Raw genomic sequence first — 14,312 nt, forward strand, 5'->3', positions numbered from 1 at the left:
TATATTGTGGGTGTTTCACCTGCCACAGACAGGGCAGCTCCCTTACTTGTCTATGAACAGGGGGAGGAAGTTGTGGTCATTGAAGCCATCCATTTTATCTGCAAGACACAACACGAGACAAACCCTAATATCAGGCAAAACTCTCCTAATCTTGTTACAATATAGGCTTCAATCTAGAAGCAGTATAGGCCCAAGTTCAAATCTTACCTTCGTTATCATGATCGGTGCCTCCGATACTCCTTCCTCCGCTCACAGATCGTACGTACTACGCACGCGTGTTACGCTTTATGCACACTGCGCATGCGTGTAACTCCGCCCGCCCCTGACGTTCTTTCTAGTCTATTCCCCGCCCCTTTTTGTTCGGCGCAGTGGGGGAAGAGCACATGGTGGAGACACAGCAGGTGCGTGCTAATTACAGCAACAAAGAGGAGGAGGAGGAAAGCCTGGAGCCTGAAACGTCTGCATCCAGAAGGAGAAAATTTAAGGCATCGAATATGTCCTTTGGGTAGATGTTGGAGCTGGTTGACATCCTGAAGAAGGCCGACTATGACGGGAAGTATGGACCTTATCCCAACCCCAATGTCAGAAAGGCCAAGATCATGGCGAAAGTGGTCAAAAGTCTGCACCGGAATTTCGGGGCACGACAAATCGAAAGATCAGCTCAAGAAGCGGTGGTCGGACCTGAAATTAAGAGAGCATGAGCAGTACCAAAAGATCCGGAGAGTGCTGCAAAAAAGTAAGTAGTTGTCCTGTGTTCCTATTCTTTATGTTTATTACGTTCGTGCTGCTCCATGTGCTTTTCTTAACTGTTATCCAGTTTCAAAAGGCAACTTTCATGTTCATGGGCACATTATTCGTTCGTATAAAACATTGTTCGTTCAGCCTAGAAAACACCATTGTTTTGGCCATATGCATTTGCCCACATTTTTTAGGGCCTACTTGTCTGAAACTAATTTGGTTGTGTAGATGTGTTTGTTACTAGAATGAAATGCAAACTAGATTCTGTGTAAGGAGAGGACACTCAGCAGCTGGTTACACATCTGGACGCTGGAGCACTAGTGTGGGACACAAGAACACCCTTTTTATTAGGGGGCCCACACAGGTGCTCCAGTGTATACTATAGGGGTGTCTCCATCTGTGAAGCTTGTACTAAACAGGTAAGTATTGAAGCTTGACAAAGGACACAAAAAATTCTACATCTTGGAACTCTGCCAAAATAGACAATTGTACCCCACTTCCAAGCAATGTTTCATATTTATAGTTCTGCCATCAAATATCTGTGTGCTAAGTAGACCTATTTGTTTTTACATAGGGGAGAAAAGACTCGGAGGACACCCCTCATCCGAGGAGACCAGAGACCCCCCACCTCTGGAAGAAGGGGAAATCCACCCAGAACAAGCATAGCAGGAGGAGGAAGACGTGGTGGAAATTGGCACCACAACAGGTGAGTGTCTGCGACCATCACTGATGTTTTAGGGAGAGTTTAAAACCCCTCCAAATCCCTTTGTTTTTTTGTGTGCTACAAATTTTTGAAATTTTTTGACAAATTTGAGAAAAGCCAAATTTTGAAGAGGCACACAGTGTGTCAACATGTGCTATCTGCCATCACGGGAGGTCAATGGACGCGTTTTGGGGGTGCAACCCCTTCCTCAATAATAAATTAGCTGTGAGGAAGGGGTTGCACCCCCCAAACACGTCCCTTGATCCCCTGTGATGGTAGGTAGCACATGTTGACATTTGTAAATTTGTGTGCATCTTCAAAATTTGGCTTTTCCTGGGGTGACTTCACCCCATCTGAACGCAATATCAAACACAGTTTGTAAATACTCATGTCTGATATTGCCTTCAAGTTCTACCAAATGTGAACTTTGTAAGTTCAAGATTTGTGTCTTTCTTGTTGGTTTTAAACATGCCATTTATCTTAAATGGACATTTCTAGTTTTTCTAATGTGACCCCAAAAATTGTTATACAACAAACATGTTGGTTTGTTTTAAAAACCTTTTCTAAATGCACATGTGATTGTGCTGGTATTAAAAAGATTGTTAATCAAGAATGTGTGGATTATTGTCTCAACGCTACAACACTTTTGTGGTGCTCTAAATGGTGTTTTCTGTGACAATGGGTGTTATTTCCTAAGGGCAAATCCACTTTGCACTACAAGTGCAGTTTCAGTGCAGTTTCAAGTGCACTTGTAGTGCAAAGTGTCTTTGCCTTTAGTAAATAACACCCAACAGTGCTTTGTAAGGTTACACAATCACGCCATTTTCAGGACTCACCACATTTCTGTCAGGGTCAGCTAAAACAAACACAAGCAGTAAATGTCACCAAAGATTTGAGTAGTTTTTTTTTTTATTTAAAAAAGGTTTTAGACATTGTCTGGCATATTGATAGCCCCCCTACCCGCAAAGAATTCAAGGTATCTTAGCCGGACATCACGGGCACTCAGGGGGGGGGGGCAAGCCAGGACAGCCACTTTCAAGCGCCGTCAGGGTTGGTTCATTTGGAATTCCAGCCTCAGGCCCAACTGAGCCAGCATAGTTTGCAGAATGTTGCCGTAAAAAGTTGTGTAGAACACAGCATGCCAGGATAATATGATTCAGTTTGTACTCCGCCATGTGTATGGGTATAAGAAATAGGCGGAACCGGCTGGCCATGATTTCAAGCATGTTCTCCATCACTCTTCTGGCTCTGGCAATGGGGAGAAGCCTGTTAATAAAAACCCTCTGGTCCGGGGTGAGGGTCCTCATCGGGAATGGCCGCATAAGATGGTCCCCCAGCGCAAATGCTTCATCCGCAACGAAGACGAATGGGAGTCCTTCCACATTGTCTTCTGGAGGTGGCAAGTCCAAGCTGCCATTCTGGAGATGCCTGTAGAACTCCGTCTGGGCGATGACTCCACTATTGGACATCCGGCCATTCTTCCCCATGTCCACATACAGGAACTCATAAGTAGCCGACACCACCTCCAACATCACAATACTATTGAACCCCTTATAATTATAATAGTATGACCCCGAGTTGGGTTGTGGGATGATGTGGATGTGTTTCCCATCAATTGCCCCTCCGCAGTAAGGAAAGTCCCACTGCTGGCAAAGTGGGAGGCCACAGTCTGCCATTCCTGTGGCATGGAAGGAAACTGTGGAGACCAAAAAAAAACAATTATTCATTTTGCACATAAACAAGGAAAGCAGATTAGACACAAACATTCTTGGCCAACATCAAGATAACATTTATTTGAGGGTGTTTTTAAAGACCAAAGTATAAGGTACACCTATCAGATTCCCCCTCCCCCCCTCTCATGGGCCATTTCTAACATTATAGGGGGGGGGCACTTGGACAGGTAACCCTCTCCACTTCATTGAGAGATGAATGCCTAAATAATGGGTATTGCTTTGAACAGCCCCCCTTAGTTACACTATTGGCAGCCCACTGGACAGGTAAGAAGTGTCATAATACAAAGATATAAATACACATTGTACACATTTGAGCACATTTGGAAATTCTGCTATTACCTATCAAGTTAATAATAGGATACAAAAACTTTAAACAGTACCATTTGAAAGTATACAGACAGGCCCTTGCACTACATGCTTTATGGAATTCATCCATAAATCTGACCACAAAAGAGATGGGTATAGTGTGTATGGGCTTGGCAAAGTCAGCAGATAGATGATTGAGGATAGATAGAGAATTGGTATCAGCTGACTTAGCAGTTGGGGGGAGGGAGGGTTAAAAATGATTTGGGGACACCCAAAAAAATCCTCTGGCACTCTGCCTGAATTTAAACCACAAATCACATTTATAAACATTTTAGGGGGTATTTAGGGTAAAGCACTACTATGGAGCTGATAAAATACATTGTTAAGTGACTACATGAGGTGAATATAGGGCCAGGAGACCATACTGGGGAGGGAAGTGAAGGCAAATATGTATGAAGGACAAAAAAAATAATTACATAAAAATCCAGCACGCATGAGGACAAAGGGGACATTCACAGCATATTACAATCATGGTAATTAGGGAATGTGGAAAGAAATACAATATATTATCAAACATTATATACAATAAAATGTGATGTTAAAGGATACAAATCTTACCTTAATATACTCCTTCTGCAGGACCTGCATGATGGCAGAACAGGTCTCTGGGATAATGATCTCCAGAGCTTGGGGGGAGATGCCTGTTGAGAACTTCAAGTCCTGCAGGCTTCTCCCCATCGCCAAGTACCGCAGGGTGGCAATGAGCCTCTGCTCCGGAGTGATGGCTTGCCTCATGCAGGTATCCTGCTTGCTGATATAGGGGGTCAGCAAAGCCAACAAACGGTGAAATATGGGGTCCGTCATCCGGAGAAAGTTCCTGAAATCATCAGGATTATTCTCACGGATCTCATGGAGCAAAGGCATATGAAAGAACTGGTCACGCTGAAGCAACCAATTCTTGGTCCATGAACTCCTCCCCACATTGTTCATGAACTGGACTTGTGTCAAGGTAAGGACCCCAACACCAAGCCCCCACACAGCACGAACTCTACGAGGAGTACGTATACGCAACATGGCTAGAAAACGGTCTGCTGCTCAGAACGAAGTATATATAAAAGAAGTGCAGCGCTGGATATGCAACAAAATTTACCAAAAGAAACCGCAGTGCATAGTGTTCACTAGTGATAAAATAAATCATACATAATGTCCATATATAATCTGATAACAAGTTGAGTATTAAGAAAAAATTCCTATGAAAATAAATGTGCGGCTATCGTCACCGCAAACACCTGTCACATTAGATAATAACGTGCTTTATATTCAAAAATCATATACTGTCCATAAATACAAATTCACTGTGTGGATGAATCCGTGACTTCCACCGCAATAGACACCCATCACCATAGGAAGATTAAAGGTTTACCAGACAGCCCTTAATAAAAGGCATGAAGACCTCAACTCTAGATGTTATCCTCTCAGTGAATGGGTCTCATCCGGAAACGATGGATAGGTGACAGCAGACGGTCATCCAATGCCTTCAGTGGGGAGAGGCTGCTCACAGCGGAGGTAAATATCAAAAAGAGAGAAAACACTCCAAAAGTGTAGAAAATTTTGACTCTCCTTTGTTTAAAATTTGCCAACAGGCATCCATAAGAACATATTCCTTGCAAGGAGTTTAAAAATCGGCACCACCAGATATCGAAAGTCCGCGCATGCGCAGTGCGTACGTGCGTGTTTACCCTACGGCCGTTTCGTCAGAAATGACATCATCAGGGGCACGCCCACACGTCCGCATTATATACCTGAGCGGCGGAACGAAGAAATTCAGCCATTCAAGATTGGATGTGTTGTGCTTTCAGAGATGGCTGAATTTCTTCGTTCCGCCGCTCAGGTATATAATGCGCATGCGCGGACGTGTGGGCGTGCCCCTGATGGTGTCATTTCTGACGAAACGGCCGTAGGGTAAACATGCACGTATGCACTGCGCATGCGCGGACTTTCGATATCTGGTGGAGCCGATTTTTAAACTCCTTGCAAGGAATATGTTCTTATGGATGCCTATTGGCAAATTTTAAATAAAGGAGAGTCAAAATTTTCTACACTATTGGAGTGTTTTCTCTCTTTTTGATATTTACCACTGCTGTGAGCGGCCTCTCCTCACTGGAGGCATTGGATGACCATCTGCTGTCACCTAACCATCGTTTCCGTACGAGACCCATTCACTGAGAGGACAACATCTAGAGTTGAGGTCTTCATGCCTTTTATTAAGGGCTGTCTGGTAAGCCTTTAATCTTCCTATGGTGACAGATGTCTATTGTGGTGGAAGTCACGGATTCATCCACACAGTGAATTTGTATTTATGGACACTATATGATTTTTGAATATAAAGCACATTATTATCTAATGTGACAGGTGTTTGCGGTGGCGATAGCGGCACATTTATTTCCACGAGTCTGAAAAAGCGCGAATTGTCTCTCACCAAACTTTTACTAACACGAGATTAGCAAAAGGAGCCAAAGGGTGTCGCGCTTGGTTCTGAACTGGCCTTTTCTAGTCTCGTCGTACATGGTTTGCGTCACCGCGTTCTTGGCGATCGGAAATTCCGACAACTTTGTGCGACCGTGTGTACGCAAAACAAGTTTGAGCCAACATCCGTCGGAAAAAATCCATGGATTTTGTTGTCGGAATGTCCGATCAATGTCCGATCGTTTGTACGGGGCATAACAGTTACAAGCATGACTCCCAAAGGCAGAGGCATGATGGGAATTATAGTTCTGCAACAGCTGGGGGGCCACAGGTTGAGCACCCATTTTTTTATTAGGTGCGGGGAAGAGAGAAGGGTGATACATTTTTGGATGAAGGTCCGCTATTTCTCCCAATAATTCTCCAGGTGTTCTAATTGTGAAGAGGAGTTGAGAATTCAGCCCCACCTAAATACTAAAATGGAGAAGGAACTAAGCATGCATGGAGGAAGCAAGATTAACATGATTTATGATTTAGTTAAAATGAACCTTTCCTTTTGCTAAACCTGTAAACAAAGTGGTGCTTTCATAAGCTGCTTCACAAGCGGTGTCATTGCTCAAAATATGAGACCTAAAGCAGGACATAGGTTGTGTGATTTTCTTTCTTGCAACCACGGGTTGCAGGAAAGAAAATCGTTAAAGGGGGGCATGGCCTGGCCGGAGACCTGAATGGCAGCATAGTTTGACTGCTCCTGCAACCCGGGAATCAAACCTCACCATTTGGGCACCCTGCACCCGAAACCCAATATGAACAGAACCACCCGGAGCTCATCTACATCCTGGGCCACCATGGAACCAGGTACTCAGCTGAGTAAGAACATTCCTGAGATCTTTCGGACACAGCGCCAGTCGGCCATTGCGGCCTCTCAGGCCCAGACCCCAAGCTCGCCTAGCGTGACAAGTGGTACACACGCAGGAAGGGAAACCCCCACTTTCGATCCGGCTCAAGACCGGCTCCCAAATCTGACAGATCTAGAAAGGTTCGCTCTAGACATCAAAAGCTCTGTTACGGCGGCGATAGCAGAAATAAAGACAGAAATCCAGGCAGTGGCTCACCGCATAGACAACGTGGAGCAAACCACCCAGACACATGCGGCGGCCATTCGGCAAGTCCAGCGCACATATGACACACAGCTCTCCCAACTTTTTGAGCTACACAGGCACGTGGAAGACCTCGACAATCGAGGTAGGAGGCATAATATTAGGGTGAGGGGAGTCCCCGAGAGCATAGACCCAGGTTCTCTACAGCAAACCATATGTGTGATCTTTAATGAGTTAATTGACCGCCCGGCTGACTCACCCATTGATATGGAAAGAGCCCACCGAGCTTTACGCCCACAACCGCGTGAAAACGAACCCCCCAGGGACATTATTTGCTGCGTGGTGAATTTTCCACTGAAAGAGGAAATCTTAAGGAAAGCAAGAGAAAAAGGCAGAATTATTCACAATGGCGTGGAAATTAAACTATTCCAGGATCTGTCCCAGATAACGCTCCAAAACAGAAGAGCTCTACGCCCCCTGCTGGATGCTCTGCGTGCACGCAATATCCAATACCGCTGGAAATTTCCGTTTGGTCTTTCGGCATCCGCCAGGGGGCACTCCGCCCTGCTAAGAACACCGGAAGACTTACAGAACTTCTGCGAGCAACTCGATCTTCCCCGTATGGATCTTCCGGACTGGTACTCCCTGTACTTCCCTTCGGAGCCATGGATGCCAACCTCGATGAACCCGACGCCAAAGGCACAGCGGCAAAGATCGCGCAGACGGGGAACGGACTCAGGCCCCTCATCCGCCCGATCCTCTCGCCGAGATCTCTACCACCGCAGCCCGGAATCACCCCCCTCGCCCTCGGCAAGGAGGGGCCATATGGAGGCCTAGGAATCCTACCCTGCTTTCCAGTGCTCACGCTCGTAAGTACATAGCCTGACAATACCGGATCCCCTCCTCGTGTGGTAGCGGGACTCCCACCTGATGCACACTTCTAATCCTCTCTCTCCAGCCCCATAGCTGTTCCTTACCTCATCTCCACGGGAACTCTCCCCCTATCCGACAGGACGAATATGAAGAGGACCCAACCATGGATCTCCCCGACTCTTGACTTTCTACTCTTATGTCTCCCAGGTAAAAAGTTGTTCTCTGAATATGCCTACGCAATCTATTGCCTAAGTAAACAGGAAGGTTTACACCTAGGAAAAAGGTTCTTCGATCACCTAACTCAGCGACATGACATAGACAACTTTACCCCACACGCTTGACTCCCTTGTGATGTTATCTGAAAATGCACAACTACCCCCCTTTTAACCATCGCTTCCTGGCACCACAGCTTCCACAATACGTTGCCACAGCACGGGACTAAGCCATAGCTATGTTTTTTTTTTTTTTTTCTTGAGTGGCCAGCCAGCATAATATATATATTTATTTTATTTGGGTTTTTTTTTTTTTTTTTTTTTATTTTATGCCTGATTAATTTTATCATTCTTGTTCTCGCATATCTGGATGGGCCATTGTGGAAACAAATAGCATGGAGAGCTGGGATGTGCAGGGCGGGGGGGGGGAGGGAAAAAAAAAAAGGGAAAAAAAAAAAAAAAGGGGGGGACGGACCAAGTGTTGAGCTTCAGTCCCATACGCATAATCATTTGCTCATGAGGGTCCCTCCCCTGCTGACGGGGGGTCCAGGTATGGACCTTCCCTCTTCTTGGCTTTGGCATCCCAGGTCTCCACGCACTGACACAGATTGTCTAGCTATGATGTTTCATTTTCATTAACAAAGATAGATCCTTCCACCATTATTACGCAAATGTTTAGCAAAGGGAAGTATGAGTATGCCCTAGACGGCTTGGGTTCCTCTCCCGGGTCCCCCCCAACTCTCGGCCTGTACCACGCCTCCCCTCGGCCCCTCTCCTCCGCCCTTGGCTTTCCCGTCCCCTTGCCCTCTCTCCCTCCCCTATGTCTCCCCACCCCGCCCTGAGACTTACCCTCCTATACTGCGCTAGAGAGGTAGATTGTGCTTTTATTTGATAACATCTGGTGAACAAACTATTCAGGCTTACCAAGAGTATGCACACTGGAAGCAAGGTTCTCCCTTTATCCAAGTTTGAGTTGGTATCTATCATCTATGTGGCAACAGCTTCACTAGATGTGTCAAGGTTCTCTTTGTTATATTTAAAATGATTAACGACGGTTTCCTTATACCTGTTCTTGCTTACCTTGAGCTCTTAGCAGGGTCCCACTATGCACACAGGTATATGCACCTCCAGTGCATCCTTTTCACAATTGCTTTCTGGTTCCCGGGTGGCAGACATTTGGTGATCCCCGCCCATTCTCTCATCCCCACACAGCGGTTCCATTGGGTCAACTGCTGACATCCCAGATCCTCTTCTTCTTTCTTAAGGTGGAATAGAGATTCTATTTCCATCTCTGGAGTAGTCTGTCTGTCTTTTCTACCCTCTCTCTTCCCCTTTCTCTCTCTCCAGTTTTTTGTATTTTTTTTTGACTTTCACTTGCCCTCCCCTCCAGGGGAACTCCCCCCCCCTTTTTTTTTTCTCTTTTCTTTCTTGTCTTTCTTTATTCCTCCTTTCTCTCTTCTTCCCTTTTTCACTTTCTAAATTCCCTCTTATCTAATACCCTTAATCTCTCCCTTTTTCTCTTGAGGCGGCGTTCACCCCCCCGCCCGCGGCTACACCTTTAGCTCCATAGTCCCGTTCCACTATCTGGCACATAAACATGAACTCCAAACACAAAACAAGTTCATTGAAGTGCATTTCCCTCAACGTGAAGGGTCTTAACCTTCCGGAAAAAAGGTCCAAAGCTCTATCATCCCTCTCCAAACATGGAGCACATTTTATATACCTACAAGAGACACATTTTCGTTCGGACGCCATTGCTAAACTGTCTAACCATATTTATACCACTGCAATTCATGCCACAAATCCAGACAGTAAGACTAAAGGGGTTTCTATATTAATAGCCAAACACGCAAACTTCCATCTTGAAGACTCCCTCATCGACCCTGAAGGTCGATTTATCTTTCTCAAGGGCACTTACGCCTCCAAGCCCATAACTTTAGTTAACATATACAGCCCAAACGAACACCAGGTCTCTTTCTTTAGAAAAATATGCCACCTTCTAGCCTCATTTCAGAAGGGGCTAGTACTACTAGGAGGGGATTTTAATGTTCCTTTAAATCCCCTGCTAGACTCCTCGACTGGGACCTCCGCATTGACATATAAAGCCTTACGACAGATCAAGATGCAACTTCAAAGCCTAACCCTGCATGACGCCTGGCGCACACTGGCCCCCTCAGTCAAAGACTACACATTTTACTCAGCCCCACACCAAAAATATTCCAGAATTGATTATTTCTTTTTATCCCAGACTGACTTACCGTACTTACTTCAATCCACGATAGAACCCATGTTTTTATCAGACCACCACCCGATTACGATCACGCTTTCTTTCCCAGACACTATTACCAAAATGAAGCTTTGGCGTTTAAACGCCTCTCTGCTTAAAGACCCAACCTCCAGTGACCACATACGCACCCGCATCCAACAGTACTTCACTGAAAACTCTAGTCCTGAAATCTCTCTAATATCTCTTTGGGAGGCCCATAAATGTGTTATCCGAGGCGAACTCATGGCTCTAGCGGCGAAAAACAAAAGGTTACAACAGGAAAGAATTCAAGAGCTTCTCTCCTCGGTTAAAGCCCTTTAAACAACCCACAAATTAACGCAAGCACAATCCACCCTTCAAGATCTAATCCAGGCCAGATTTCTCCTTTTGGAAGAACTTGATAAAAGAGCTAAACGGCGGTACGTTCTTGGCCAGAGGATTTTCTATGAACACGGAAACAAGAGCGGCCGTCTTTTGGCGCGCACGGTACAATCGTCTAATAAATCCTCAATAATTCATACTATTCACAATACAGTGGGGAATCCTCTGGTCAAGAACGAAGATATTGCCAAAGAATTCGAGAGTTTCTATTCGAAGCTATACAACCTGAGAATCGATCAAACTACCCAATCTACTCCCGATAAACGTCATGACCTTATTACAGAATTCTTGGCCAATTATAGCTCTAAACCCATAACCCCTCAACAATCACTCGAGCTCGAAAGCCGATTATCCTTGTTAGAATTACAATCAGCCATCAAACAAATGAAAGTGGGCAAAAGCCCGGGCCCTGACGGATTTTCCCTACAGTATTATAAATCTTTCTCCGAGGTCCTCTCCCCAAGACTGCTCGATACTCTTAATACCCTATCGGATCCCCAGACTAGGCCAGATAGAATGTTAGCTGCACATATCACTGTGATCCCCAAGGAGGGTAAAGACCCCTCTTCGGTAGCTAACTATAGACCGATCTCTCTCCTCAACGTGGATATCAAGATATACGCAAAAATTCTTGCGGACAGATTGCTCCCCCTTCTACCCGGCCTGGTCTCCCTGGATCAAGTGGGATTTGTCCCTGGCCGTGAAGCCAGGGACAACACCATTCGTACACTCAACCTCCATCACTGGCTTACACTCTCTAAAACACAATGCTTTTTTCTGTCGCTGGACGCGAGAAGGCGTTCGACAGGGTGTCCTGGGACTACATGCGAGAAGTTCTCCAGGCCATCGGTCTAGAGAATCGCATGCTCTCTTTTATCATGGCATTATACTCCGGCCCATCTGCAGCGGTAAAAGTCAACGGACACCTGTCGGACGCCTTCCCCATCAGTAACGGCACGCGCCAAGGTTGCCCACTGTCACCCTTAATCTATATTTTGACCCTGGAACCACTCCTCAATAAGATTCGGCTCAACCCAGACATTCAGGGGGTGACAGTGGGGAAGCGAGAGTTTAAAGTCGCTGCTTTCGCTGACGACATCTTACTCTCTCTAAGATCGCCTCGGACCTCACTACCTAACCTCCTCAAAGACTTATCACTTTTCGGTAAAATATCAAATCTTAAAATTAACTACACCAAATCCCATGCCCTCAACATCACCTTACCGGCCCAGGAAGTTGCACATTGTCAGGAAGCTTTCCCCTTCCATTGGGAGAAGAAAGCGATCACCTACCTCGGTATCAAAATCCCCTCGACCCTATCAGAACTCTATACCCTGAACCATCACGCGGCAATCCTAAAAACGCAAACCAACCTCTGGGAGTGGATGGGTTTAAATGTTTCGTGGTTTGGACGATCTGCCCTGATCAAGATGATTATCCTACCACGTCTACTATACTTGATACAAGCAGTCCCGATCCTCCTGCCACCAAGTTTTTTCTCTATATACCGCAAAGCATGTTCTTCATTCCTATGGAGAGACTCTGCACCTCGCATCAAATTCTCACGCCTCACTTTACCCAAGTCTAGAGGAGGCATCGGCCTGCCAGATCTATATAATTATTATGCTGCCTGCCATCTCACAAGGATCGCTGACTGGAATATCCACTCCTTTAAAAAGGCGTGGGTATCCCTTGAAAAGAATTTTTCGTCACGACCCTTACACCTTCTGCCCTGGCTACCTCAAAAAAACTGGCCACAGTCTATAAGGTCCCATCCGCTCATCCTCCCCTCCCTGTTAGTATGTAATAAGGCCGCACGAGAGGGAACTTTGACCTCTATTCCGGGCCCCCTAACCACACTAAGAGAGAACTCGGACTTCCCTCCAGGGGACTCCGAGAACTTTCTACAACATGACTGGCCCTTTGAGGATGTCCTAGCCCTTCAGTTCTACTCAGGTGGAAAACCTACCCCCCTAAATACCCTCAGAGAGCAGACCAGAAGGGCCTCGCTCCCCTTCTGGACATACAGACAAATTCGTCACTTCCTTGAAACCCAAGCTCATCAATCATGTTGGTCGAGACCCCTCACTCCCTTTGAGTCTCTCTGCCATCGTAAGTCCCCGCAAAGACACTTGATCTCCCTCATATACAATCTGTTATCGGAACACCTAACCCGAACACTTGTACCCTCACAAGAGTCCTGGAACAGAGACTTACAAATACACCTCACAACAGAAGACTGGAACACAATTCATGAATATGCCCATAAAGGCTCGCTAAATGTGGCAATACAGGAAAATTGTTATAAGGTAATTACCAGATGGTATAGAACGCCTTCTCGCCTCAATAAATTCTCGTCGGATATACCCGACACCTGCTGGCGATGTGAGAAGGAAAGAGGTACTGTGCTCCATGTCTGGTGGGCCTGCGAGAAACTTCAGCCATTTTGGGCAGATGTTCATGAGATCATCACTCAGGTCACTACTTTTAAGCTAGATTACACTCCAGCCCAATACCTCCTACATCACACCTCCCTCTCCAAAAAAGTATACCATAAGTCCTTAGCCATGCACATGGTCAATGCAGCTAGACTATGCATTCCCAAACTATGGCGTTCCACAAGTACCCCAATGATCAGGGAGTGGTTCGCGAGAATCACCAAAATAAAAGACATGGAGGAGTTGATACATATCTCGCAAGACAAAATGCACAAATTCCCAGTCACTTGGGCATGTTGGATCCATTATACATCTACTGATAAATTCCTTCAGTATACCCATTAGGGTTGCCCCCTGACCTTGAAATTGAATAACAGGCGGTGCTTGGCGGGTGGGCGGGTGGAAGCGGCCTCTTGACTTCCCTCCCCTCTTTCCATAACTCTTCCTATACCCCCACTACCCCTTCCCCCCTTCTGTCTCTTGATCACCCCTTTTCTTTCTTTTCTGTTTCTACTATTTCTCCTCTTCTTCTCTCTTCTAAACCCTGGTTCGGTTTCTCTAGGAGAGCTAGGGATTCTAAATGAACACTTTAATCCCTCACTATCTACCTAAGTTGGACACCTTTTCCCACTCGGAGTTTCATCATTTATAGTACCCTACAAGCCTTCAAAGGCTTTATGACGTTTAAGTTGAGTCCCAGGTACGTTTTACTGCTGGTTTCCCTCTTCCTAATGGTGCGTGGAGAGGAAACAGGGGGGAGGCGAAAATTGATAATGTGACCCTCTGCCCATAGTCACTAATGTTTGGGTTTACCCTTCAAGCTCCTGGACTCACTTCTTCAAGTTTTATTTTCTTAGTTTTTTCTGTCTGAAGGTACTAATGTTCGTCCTAAACATGCTGTAACATATGTTGCGTGAGGATACTCTGTATGTTTACTTCTTGATGCTTAATAAAATCTTTATGGAAAAAAAAAAAAAAGAAAATCATTAAATTCCCCCATCAACAAAGTCAGTGTTGATGGGGGAATCCCTCTGGCGGAGTTATTGTGTTCTCCTGGCACGGATAGCGCCCCATGCCCCCCTTCAATTGAGTTCTCCTG

Source organism: Aquarana catesbeiana, linkage group LG11 (genome assembly GCF_042186555.1).
Source record: "Aquarana catesbeiana isolate 2022-GZ linkage group LG11, ASM4218655v1, whole genome shotgun sequence".
In the NCBI taxonomy this organism is placed as follows: domain Eukaryota; kingdom Metazoa; phylum Chordata; class Amphibia; order Anura; family Ranidae; genus Aquarana; species Aquarana catesbeiana.